We start from the raw sequence: 10807 nt of genomic DNA on the forward strand, positions 1-10807 counted from the left end.
GTCGACGGGGATGGTCGGAGCAGGGTCGGCGGCGGCGCCCAGGGAGCGGCGGCGGCGGCTGCAGCGGGCGGCGGCGCTCCGGTGCGGGAGGAGGGGCAAGAGCAGGCCGGGGAGCTTCACGGCGCCATGAGGAAGCTAGCTCGGGGGTCGATTGGAGTCGGGGAAAGGCGGAGCAAGGAGTTCCGCGGCGGGCGGCGGCCGGCGGCGGCTCTGCTCGCGACGGCAGCGCTCGGCGGCGATGGGGGTGGACGATGCTTGGCCGTGGAGCTTCACGGAGTCGAGGAGGTCCCGTTCCGGGGTTCAATTTGGACCGAGGGGCACCGGGGGTAGGGGCTCCACGGTGAGCTCGAGCGGCGGCAATGGCGTGGGCGGCGGCGTGTTCTGGCACTGGGGGCGGCTTGGCTCGGCTTGGGAAGGGGAGGGGAGCTGAGTGCGAGGGTGGAACGCCCTTGGGCGAAGCAAAGGGGGAAGGGAGAGCTCGGCAGGGAGGGGAGGGCGTAGAAGAAGGGCGGCGGCGGCGTGCGCGCGGTCTGGCGGTGGCGTGCTCGCCCGGCGGCCTTGAAGGCGGGTCAGGGCGCAGCGAGCGGTTTGGTGGTGTCAGTAGCGCGCGGTAATGAAGTCCGGCCGCGGTCCGCGGCTCGGCAGGGCACGGCCGGCCCGTTTGGGCGCCACGGCGGCGAGGCGGCGCGTCGCCGTGCTCTTGTCGTGGCGTGAGCGTCAACGGCAGGGCGCGGCGAGGACAGCGTGCGCGCTCAAGTGGAGGGGCGTCAGCGGCGCGGCGAGGCAGCGCGGCGGCAGCGAGGCAGCGAGGCCGCGGCAGCGGCGCAGCGAGGCAGCGAGGCCGTGGCAGCGGCGCAGCGAGGCAGCGAGCGCACGCGCGCTCAAGTGCCTGCGCGCGCACGCAGAGCAGAGAGGGGAGAGTCAGCGGGGAAGAGAGAGAGAGGGGAGAGAGAAAGAGAGTGGAGAGAGGAAGAAAAAGTCAGCAGTTTGACTTGGTTCAAACTTAAGATTTTCAATTGAAACTCGAAAAATTTTGAACACGAAAGTTGTTCAAAATTAAATTTCCTACAACTTTCCTTTTAGGCAAAAGTTCATTTGAGCGTTGGTTTGAAAGTTTAAAATTTGAAATCAAGTTTAATGATCTCGCTCGTTTTTCAGGGTTAACTCAAAATTTCATGTTGTAACTTGAAAAACTTTGAACACGAAAGCTGTTTATATTGTCAAACTCTATAACTTTCGTGTTGGGCAAAAGTTCATTTGATCAAGGGTGCGAGAGTTGACTTTTTTTTTTGGTGTATTTAAACGGAATTTCGGCTTTGCAGTAATTGAGAAGTTGGGGGAGGGTTTAATGTGTCATTGCATGTTAATTGCCTGTTTTATATAGTGTTAAACACTGGAGGTGTTACAACCTACCCCCCTTAAAAGAATCTCGTCCCGAGATTCAGATAAGCAAGCTAAGTGCAGGAAAGAGGTGTACCTCCAGTTGAATTCAGAAAACCGGGGAAACTCTGATTTAGGTAGCTTTCAGTTTCCCAGGTAGCTTCTTCTTCGGTATGGTGACTCCATTGAATCTTGTACATTCTAACTGCTTTCCTTCGAGTGACCCTTTCCTTGTTATCAAGAACCTTGATAGGATACTCGACATACGAGAGATCTGGTTCTACCAATATTTCTGTTTGTTCAATTATCTCGGTGGGAACCCGAACACATTTCTTGAGTTGAGAAACATGGAAAACATCATGTACTGCTGCCAGTCGAGGAGGAAGTCGTAGTCTATAGGCCACGGGTCCGCAAACCTCAGTGATTTCATAAGGGCCAACATATCGTGGAGCTAATTTGCCCTTCACGCCGAATCTCTGCACACCCTTGGTTGGTGAGACTCGAAGATAAACATGATTACCCACTTCGAATTGCAAAGGGTCCCTTCTTTTATCATAGTAACTCTTCTGCCTAGACTGGGCGGCCTTAAGATTCTCTTGTATTACCCTTACTTTCTCTTCTGCCTCTGTTACGAGATCGGGTCCGAATACCATTCGTTCTCCGACTTGCGACCAGCTCAAAGGGGTACGACACCGTCGACCATATAAGGCCTCAAATGGTGCCATTTTCAAACTCTCTTGATAACTATTGTTATATGAGAACTCCGCTAGAGCTAGACATTTGTCCCAACTCTTGTCATAATGAATGACGCAAGCTCTCAACATGTCTTCCAGGATTTGGTTCACCCTCTCAGTTTGCCCATCAGTTTGGGGGTGATAAGCTGAGCTTCGAATTAATTTTGTCCCAAGAGATGCTTGCAACTGTTCCCAAAAGCGCGCAATGAACTGTGTCCCACGATCAGAAATGATTGTCTTGGGTACACCATGCAAGCAAACAATACGATCGAGATAGATCTCGGCATACTTCTTGGCAGTGTAAGTAGTATGTACTGGAATAAAATGTGCCGTCTTGGTGAGTCTATCCACGATAACCCAAATGGAATCATGCCTCTGGGATGTGTTGGGTAATCCAACAATGAAGTCCATGCTTATGTCTTCCCATTTCCACGACGGGATAGGTAGAGGTTGAAGCAAACCGGCTACTCTCAAGTGGCTGGCTTTCACTCTCTGGCAGGTGTCACATTCCGAGACATATTTAGCAATTTCCCTTTTCATCCTAGTCCACCAGAAATTCTGCCTAAGATCTTGATACATCTTGGTACTGCCCGGGTGAATAGAAAATTTGGAAAGATGTGCCTCGTCGAGAATTTGCTTCCGAAGATCATGATTTTTCGGAACAACTAAACGACTTTCGAACCATAGGACTCCCTTATGGTCCTGACGAAAACACTTATACTTCCTTTCTCCTTGAGAGAGTTTCTGTTTAATGATCCCAACACCCTTATCATGTAATTGGGCCATAATGATCTGATCATGAAGGGTTGGTTCAACTGAAATGTGATTTAAGGTACCTTGGGGAATCATTTCCAACTGGAGCTTCCTCATCTCATGACAGAGGGTTTCCGAATAGGATTCCACGGATAGGCAATGGCAATGAGCTTTGCGACTGAGTGCATCTGCTACAACATTAGCCTTGCCTGGGTGATAGTGCACCTCAAGATCATAGTCCTTGATTAATTCTAACCACCGTCTCTATCTCATATTTAGGTCAGCTTGAGTGAAGATATATTTGAGACTTTTGTGATCGGTGTAGATATTGCAATGCGCACCCATAAGATAATGCCTCCATATCTTTAGAGCGTGAATGACAGCTGCTAATTCAAGGTCGTGAGTAGGATAATTCTGTTCATGAGGTCGAAGAGCTCGTGATGCATAGGCGATAGCTCTATTGTCTTGCATGAGCACGCAACCAAGACCCGTACCCGACGCGTCACAATACACGTCAAAGGACTTGGTGTTATCAGGTTGAGCTAAGACAGGTGCGGTAGTCAACTGCTCCCTTAGGGTGTGGAAAGCCTTTTCACATTTTTCATCCCACACAAACTTTACTCCTTTCTTCAATAGTTCAGTCATTGGCTTAGCAATTCTGGAGAAATCCGGAATGAATCGGCGATAATATCCGGCTAAACCAAGAAAACTGCGAATCTGATGAACGGAGGTAGGAGGTTTCCAGTCCATCACTTCTTGCACCTTGCTAGGATCCACAGCTATGCCTTCGCTGGAAATAGTGTGGCCCAAGAATTTCACACTATCTAGCCAGAATTCACATTTGGAGAATTTAGCATAGAGCTGATGGTCCCGAAGACGTTGGAGAACAATGCGCAGGTGCTTAGCATGGTCTTCCTCATTCTTGGAATAAATAAGGATGTCATCAATGAAAACAACGACGAACTTGTCGAGCTCCGGCATGAATACCGAGTTCATGAGATACATGAAATAGGCAGGTGCATTTGTGAGACCAAAAGACATGACTAAATACTCATAGAGTCCATACCGTGTGGAGAATGCGGTTTTAGGAATATCACATGGACGAATTTTAATCTGATGATAGCTGGAGCGAAGATCAATCTTTGAGAAAATCCTAGCTCCAGCCAGTTGATCGAAAAGAACATCAATGCGGGGAAGGGGATATTTGTTTTTGATTGTCACCGCGTTGAGAGGTCGGTAGTCCACACACAACCTCAAACTATCATCCTTTTTCTTTACAAAGAGGGCTGGACAACCCCAAGGTGATGCACTGGGGCGAATGAAACCTTTATCCAGCAGCTCTTGAAGTTGAATTTTTAACTCGGCCAACTCCTTAGGTGGCATTCTATATGGCCTCTTTGAGATAGGGGCAGTGCCTGGCTGTAGTTCAATAATAAACTCAATCTCTCTATCTGGTGGCATTCCTGGCAAGTCATCCGGGAACACATCGGTGTACTCGCATACCACAGGAATTTCTTCTAGGTTGGATGTGCTCAGGGCAAATGCACAAGAATTGACACACTCTCGGAAGGGTAAATAGAGAGTAGTGGCTCCATATTTTGGCGAATTTAATTCCACCGCCCTGGCGGGAATATCTATTATAACCCCATGCTGAGTCATCCAATTCATCCCCAAGATGATATCTATACCCTCAAGTGGTAGGAGTATAAGGTCGGTGTTGACGATTAGGCTACCCAACTTGATTGGCACAAGTCGTGTTATTTGGTTTGAAGCAATTTTACCTCCTGGGGTTGATATCATGTATGACCCTTTCGTGTGAATAAAATCCAAACCCACTTTTGCACCAAATTTTGCATCGATGAAACTATGCGATGCACCAGAATCAAATAATATAACTGCAGGTTTGTTGTGGATAGAAAATGTTCCCGTCATCACTGGTGCGCCCTCAGGGAGTTCTGCAAGAGTGGTGAAATTGATACGCCCCTGCTTGACCTGAACAGTTTGCCTTCTGCCCTTGTTCTTGTGGTTTTGATTAAAGCCTTGGCCCTGGTTTTGTCGCCTGGGTTGCGGGCACTCACGAGCGAAATGAGTTGAGCTCCCACAATTGAAACAACGATTTCCCTCACTTGGACGGGCTGGCGGTGGAGCAGTTGGCCTTGGGCCAGTTAACTGAGGAATAGGGAAACGTGCAACGCTTTGCTGCAGTGGAGGCCTGATAACCCAACGCCCTGGCTGAGGGGCTTTCTGAGGAATCTGGGGTGCAACATTCTATACTATGCGATACCTCTGTGGCTGCGCACTAGAGGGTCCAGCTGGCGCTTTCCTCTTTTTCTCAGCACGGTGAGTCATGATACAGTCTTCTTGAGTGAGTGCGAGATTAACCAGCTCATTGTATGTGTCGACCCTAATGGGGTTTAGTCGTTCCTTGAGCTTGGTGTTTAAGCCTCTACGAAAACGATCACGCTTCTTAACATCTGTGTCAGCATGATAGCCCGCGTACTGACAGAGATTGTTGAAAGCTTGGGCATATTGGAGAACTGTACGTGTCCCTTGAGTAAGAGCCAGAAACTCATTCAGCTTCCTATCCATGAGTCCTTCTGGAATATGGTGACCCTTGAATGCAGCCTTGAATTCATCCCAAGTGGCAACGTGATCCGCTGGGAGCATGCCAAGGTAGTTATCCCACCAAAGACGTGCCGAACCGCGAAGCTGTTGCGCGGCAAAGCGAGCCTTGTTTTGCTCTGAGCATGGTGCCAGAAGTAGTGAAAACTTGGACTCAATTGTGCGAATCCAGGCATCCGCATCCAGTGGTTCTTCTGTCTTGTTGAACAGAGGGGGCTGAGTTGCCAAGAAATCTGGATAACCAGCAGCTTGAGGTTGATGAACATTGGGTCCACCCCGTTGCTGCTGTTGTTGTTGTTGTCCCTGGACGAGTTGACGGAGTAACTCGGTTTGGGCAGCCAGATATTCCGCGAAGTTGGGTGGCGGTGGTGGCGGTCGCTGCGAACTGCTACCATTCGCGTCCCCGAAACCCTCAGGGTTGCCACGTGTCGCTCCTACCATCTGGAATGGCAAAATCTCTCATTAGTGGGATGACATATGACAATCCCCAAAAACAGAAGGGTAAGCGCGGAAATGTAGAACTAAAAGGAGCACGATAACAATAGGAACAGCAACGCTGCTTGTTACAAGAAAATTCATAACTTGCACTCTGTTCATCGAAATGCGCCCAAATTTGTACAGCAGATAGATAATTTATCATACTACAACTTTGGTATTCAACTCCAAAGCTAAATCGACAGTTAAGGTGGGCGAAAAATTCAATTTCTACTGCTCTGTCCAGTCTGTTTTTCAGCAGGCCGAGGTGCAATGTTCGGGCCATAACTTTTGACACACAGGTCTAAAAATGCTGAAATTTGGTGAGCACTTAGATCATGAAATTCCCAACCACTTTGGTATTCAACACACAGCCCAGAAATGCAAGGAAACATGGATAAAAATTCAGACAAGTTTCTGCAGCGATAGACTCCACTGCAATTAAACCATTACAACCATGCATCAAGTTCTTAGCTACAGCCTAAACGATTAAAATACTTTTACATAGGAGTGGTACTCTTTGACAAAAGCGAGGTACTCAACTCTTAGTTAGCCTATTACATCACCATCCAAAGTTAGGCTACCCTATAGAGGAGTATGCGCGAACGACTACTTAAGACATCCTCTAAAAGTCGTCCAGGTTGTTGACGGAAGACTCGCTCCTCACTGGAGAGTGAGCTCCCGGAAGTGGTGGCAGGGGCACTCCAGACATAGTGTCAAGTCCTGAGATACCCTGAACCTCCTGGGGCTCCTCCTCCATGGCCTCAGGCTGGGCCTGCTGAGCCTCCAACATCTCAATGTGATCAAAGGCAGCATTCAACTGAACCTGCTGAGTGGTGAACTGCTGCTCCAGAAGTGCAAAGTCAGCATCCCTGTTGTCCAAGAGAACATCACGCTCCTCAATCAGACCCTCCAGTTGGCCAACATGGGCATCCAAATCCCTGATCTGCTCATTCTTAGCAATCACTATCTCGTGGCTAGTCCGTGCAGAAGCAATGATCTGGGTCATGGCCTTGGCCTGTAAAGTCTGCAAGCGGTATAGTGCATTCATGCACTTCACTGACATGGAGATAGTCTCTGCAGCTCTGTTCTGCTGAAGGTACCCAGTGTGTCCGACCCGACTAAGCCAGTTAGGGTCATTGGGCTGCTCTGCTGGGAAGAGGCCAATAGGAGCTAGTGTGACAGCTGCGTAATTCTTCTCACAAAACTTGTTGAGTGCTGTCATGGCTGCAACTTCCCAAGTGTCAACCAGACGGTGTCCAACTACCTCCAGCTCCAAGGAAGCCCAGTGATCTGGAAAAGGGTGGGGAGCATGAGTCATGCGCACGCGACAGCGCGCAACTCCCATCTCATGGAACTCCTCGCCCACATAGCGCGGGGGACTGGGATATCCGGCATCGCGCATCACCTCCCAAAGAATGGAGGGAAAACCCTGCCAGTGTGTGCACTCGGAGTGTGCACGCCCATCCTCATCAAACACCAGGAGAGCAAGGGCAGCCATCTGTACAAAAGATGTACACAAGTGAGTGATGGTTGAAACAGATTTTGGGTAGTGCACGAAAATGAGTACAACTGGAAGCACAGAGCTCTAGAAATTCTCAAAATTTACAGGAACATTCCTAAGGTTTTTAGGAACAACTTTGCTAGTCAACTCAAGATCTAGATCAGATCCTAAGAAAGTCTTATCCTTATAGTTTTGCTTTGCTGTCAGCCCAGAATTTTCAGTGACCAGAGAGCTAGTAAACTGAGTGCTGAGGACAAACTACTAAGCCTAAATTTACCAAATTTTTACAGAAGCTTGGTGATTAAATTTGGCGCAAGTTTTGTGTTGAACACATCTGCAGAAAACATTTCTAGGAAGGCCTAAAAATTCGTGCAACACAGGTGCTCAAAGCTGACAGAGAAACAGGGTGTCAAAGTTTCTAGTGTACCCTACTGTATACCAGTCGAAAAATTCTCAAATTTAAACAGAAGCTAGTAGACAAGTTTTGGAGCAAAATTATCCACTGGCGCTTCTACAGATAAAGTCATCTACCATGTCAAATAAATTCATCTTCCAGGCTATAGCAGAAAATGACAGATTTCTAGATAGACCTTAAGTGAGAGGAGAGGAACCGTGCTCACGTGCAACCTTAACATTCCCGACTAACCCACATCTATTTTCTTTGGCTTTCAATTTTATGAGCATGATGCATGCACGACATAATCGTCCTCCCGAAGAAAACAATTGCCAAATAGTTTTGGACTTACGGGGTTAGCACCGGTGGCATGGCACAACTTACGTCTCTCCCTATATATATTTCTAGCCGAGTTCTAACCGTGCTTAACTTACGTAATCGCGGTTAGTGTACCTGCAGAAAATTGACAGATATAAATTTCATTGAACCTTTCATGGCAGCACACATGAAAGCGTCCCCAAACATTACCGCTCACTATAGAAGCGGCATCCATGCGTCCAACACTGCATGGACAGCGCTCATACGCTACTGAGGTGACGTATTCACGTTTTCTTTTACTCCCAATATAATCGACCGATGGTCGGTATATTGGTAGCAGCTCAAGTAGGCCACTGCTTGAGCACAGCGTTCGGTTCGTATCACCGACGGGAAGGTCAATCTCCCTCAGTTGACTGAGTATACTTTACTCCCAATATACCCAACTAATAGTTGGTATATTGGCAGCACCTCAAGTAAGCCACTGCTTGAGGGCAGCGTTCGGCTCGCATCACCGACGGGAAGGTCAGACTCCCTCAGCTGACTGAGGATCCTTACCGTCTTACCTCAGCGTAGGTGCGTCGTTACATAATGGAAAGTACTGAATTTAAGTACAGAAGAAATGTGCTGGAAGTCAGTTATAAATAAAACATAAGTTAGTTAGCCACCTAGTAACTCCCATAATTTTCCCTAGGGCTTTACGTACTATGCACGATCCTTAGCGAACCAACGTATTTTCCAAACGCGACTTTGTGGCTAAGTTTTAAGGAAGACTTTTGAAATCTTGTCGTACTCTCGGGTGTGCGCTTTGTTCGGCTCTGATACCAGCTGTGGCAGTACCGCCCTAATTAATCCGGCTCAAGTGCGCTAACCATCATCTTAAAGACAATCCCGGCTAACACGCACTTCAAACGGAGTAATTCGGCAGTGCTGTCGGGTAAAGTCCCGAAGAATCCACCTGAGCGTCGATCGAACCCAAAGCTTACATGTAACCCACACGAAGGTGAGTCCAGAGAGTACAATATTTCACAAATATCTTACATTACAGAGTCTTAACTTAATTATTACAAACCCAGTTCGAAATCATAGAAAGGTACTTGAAATTCGAAAAGAAAGTAGTTCAGAGTTCACAGCAGCGGAAATAAAACGAGTTCTAAACGACGATACATGATGTCATGATGAAGCCCGTACATGACATCACTCGGCATTGTCATCGTTGGCCGGAGTCGTATCCCACTCCACCGACCAACCAGGGGGTAAGGTACACGGCCAAGTCAAGCTAGCAATCATGTCCTCAAAAGTATTACCTGAAATAAAAATTTAGCCACAAGCAAGGCTGAGTATACTAATACTCCGCAAGGCTTACCCGACTAGGATATAACTAACCCTCTAACTAGACATGCAAGGCTTTTAGCTTGAGGGGTTTGTCTTTGCCGAAAAGCAGTAAGTCCTTATTTTCCGATTTTAGCTTTCAAGTTCTATTAGGCTTAACCATTCTACATTAGCATCTATCCTAAAGCATACATGGTGGAAAGCAATTATTTTTCATCATTCAACCATATTTCTCATCATCATTGTTCCACTTCTTACTCTATGTGGCAAAAGGGTTAAGCAGTCTCAATATCCGTGAGAGACGGACGATTCGAATCGAATTTATTAACCTGGCCAGGCAGACCTAAACACACGCATGGGAAATGCAGTCACCCACGCGACTTTTCCCCTTTTTCCCCGGGCATGAAACAGGCCCACCGTCCTAGGGTGCCCTGCACCCGTGCGTGACCATAGACCAGACAGTGGGGAGTATGTTCCACGGCCGGTTCCATCAGGTACTTAAGCTTACCGATTACCATATTCTCGGCATGTGGTTAGTACGTTCAAACGCTTAACCACCACTACCACACACCGCGGCCTTATCCATTTTGACTAAACAGACGGGGTATCACAAGTACAACAACCCCGCCCGTAAACCTTATATTGCAGTGTGTAGTAAGCATTCAACTCCTATGAGCTCGCGAGTGACAGGAAATCACTCGACTTCTACCGAACCATTAGCATAGCCAACTAGCGACCTACACATACTAATGTTCAAGCATAGGCACCTAGGATCATGCAACTAAGGTTCCAAACAATTCCTGCAACTTAAATGCGCAATAAACAGGAATACAAATAGTTGCATAAATTAAAATAGGTAGGACATGCTCCGGGGCTTGCCTTCCTGAGCGTAACTAGCTGTGGGCTCTTCCGAAACTGGGTTCGGGTCTTCGGTAGTTTCAGTCAGATTTACTTGAGCTTCACGCTGCTCACTCTCGGACTCCGGCACCAACTCGTATGTACCGTCAGGGAGAGCAGTCGAATCTATATGAAATGCATACGCGTGAGTTATTTTAGTGATATGATTTAATCAATTCTTCACTAAAGAATTGTACTCCAACACAAACTCAAGATGATTTACAAAAGATTATGTTACATCATTTTGGACAACCCTTTATAGAGTAATAATCATTGTACTGACTTCACAAAGTAACTCGGATGGGTTTTCTCTTTTATCCCTATGCAGCAAAAGAAGATTTTTCTTATTTATTACTAGGTTAAGCATGTCCTTATCATAAATAATGTTATACAGAGATTATG

The sequence above is a fragment of the Panicum virgatum genome, chromosome 5N (genome assembly GCF_016808335.1).
Source record: "Panicum virgatum strain AP13 chromosome 5N, P.virgatum_v5, whole genome shotgun sequence".
NCBI classification, from domain to species: domain Eukaryota; kingdom Viridiplantae; phylum Streptophyta; class Magnoliopsida; order Poales; family Poaceae; genus Panicum; species Panicum virgatum.